We start from the raw sequence: 1,976 nt of genomic DNA, 5'->3' as shown, positions 1-1,976 counted from the left end.
AGGTAATAAAAAATAAAAAAGTAAAAAGTAAATTAAAATTAAAGTAAACTTAATCTGAATATTTTACCTTCTATTTCTTTCCTACTGGCACATTAGATCTTTAAATAATCTGGGCTTTACATTAGAAGTAAAATAATTTCATTTCAGCAGGAATTTGCATTTAACTTCATTTTGTTCTTTTTTAAAATTTAAAATGAAATATAATTTTTCATATTATTACTACATTTACATATAAATGTATTTCATACATTTAGAATAAATTCATAATAAATTATTATTTCTCTTTTTTGTTTCATTTATCAACAAATGTTTTTCAGCTCCTTTATTGTTCAAGATATGGTGTTATGAAGAAACACCATATGAAGAAACATTCAAAGCCTCATTCTAGATGGAAATGGCCACTGTCATTCATGGTGTCCAGAAATTGTTAATGTGGCTACACTGAGATATGGGTTGTTTCCATCACAGCAAGTTTATTGCAGTGGTGACAATGAGACCTGTAACGTTTTCTGCTAGGTTCGTGGAGTAGAGTGGAAGAAGACTTTTCAATATTAGGAACAACTAAGGAATAATAATTTTAGATCATTTGGCAAAATAGCAATCAATGTACTTCCTACAATTTGCCTTCTAGGGCCCTAAAGTAAATAAATTGGATCCTTAAGATTACAGATGTGGAATTTCTGAAGTATGTCCATATTCAAGTGGAGGTCAAAGGAGCCCAGCTGAAAGAAATCTGGATTGTCAGTGACAACTGGGGATTGAACAAAAGTTCTTTTTAAAAAGGCTATTTAAAGATTATGATTCTGACTTTGGAGAAACTACAGTGATTGGCAGTGGAAGGAATCACATAAAAAATTCCTTAAATAAAAATTTATTGACTTAAAATTAAAAAAATAAACATTCAAAAATGTAAAGATGTATACAATCTCAGTCTTGCCCTCCAGATACTTATAATCTTAAAAGACATTTGAAATGCATACACCAATACTCACAAAGCAAAGCATTAAAAATGTGATTTAGACAGTAGGTTGAATACAGGCTTATTCACTGAGAGCTCTCTTGGTGTTGGGATGTGCTAATGGCATGCACCACCAAAAAAGAAATGTTACCTGATAAAAATCATAGTGTTCAACAACTAAATTTATCATTTAGTGTTGACCAATCATTTTAAAAATATGTGTAAATTGATAATATACTTTTAGAATGCATTATGTATGGCATGGTAAATACAGGCTAAAAGTTTCCAGTGAAGATTTAGTCAATTAATCCACCCATAGCATTGAAACTTTTACCAAACCTATGATTTGCTGGGAAATAAGGACAAAAAAGGGCCAAGTATTTGATGTAGATCAAGTTCAAAAGGTTCAATGTCCATCTGGAAAAAGAAGTAGTTCCAAAAAAAAAAAAAAAAGAAGAAGAAAAGGAAAGTTTCAAAATGAGTTTCAAACTTGATACAAAGGCAAATAATTATAGCTTATATTTCTTAACCAGCACCTGCTGTGATATAGGAATTACAGTCTTATGAGTCTCTTCCAAAATGCTTACCATGAACTTTGGGTATGAGATAACTGAGTAAATATCTTCTTCATTTATTAGTCCATAAGTGTAATCCATATATATATGAATTCATATATATATATGAATTTTCTAAAATATGTATAGTGTGTAAGATATATATACTATATGTATATATGTGTATATATACATAGTCACATTTTCTCTGAAAAGGTAAAACACAATAACATACTTGACTGAAAGTTGACCCCTGAGGCTTCAAAAGGATTATCCTTTGTAAGCTTATGGGAGATAAACACTGCTGCATTATTTTGCTTAATATACATTCAGGCATCTGGATTTCTTCCACGTGTTTATCTGACACAATAATATCTACCAACTTCTTAAGAATGGAAACCATAACACAATACTGCCTATTTCTGTAAACAATGAAGCTATTATTTTGTCTTCAATTGATGCTG

At 30.1% G+C, this 1,976-nt stretch overlaps 1 non-coding gene across 1 annotated transcript; it reads left to right on the top strand.

The window, feature by feature from the left end:
- Positions 1 to 375: 375 nt before the first annotated feature.
- Positions 376 to 508, top strand: LOC114200331 (small nucleolar RNA SNORA1). Its single transcript, XR_003607439.1, has one exon. It is a non-coding gene; the product is annotated as a small nucleolar RNA SNORA1 (small nucleolar RNA).
- Positions 509 to 1,976: the final 1,468 nt, after the last annotated feature.

Source organism: Eumetopias jubatus, unplaced genomic scaffold, assembly GCF_037043125.1.
Source record: "Eumetopias jubatus isolate StellerSeaLion01/CBP00866 unplaced genomic scaffold, mEumJub1_p1.0 scaffold_16, whole genome shotgun sequence".
NCBI classification, from domain to species: Eukaryota; Metazoa; Chordata; class Mammalia; order Carnivora; family Otariidae; genus Eumetopias; species Eumetopias jubatus.
The sequence above is the reverse complement of the archived record's forward strand: the minus strand, read 5'-3'. Positions and strand labels throughout refer to the sequence as shown.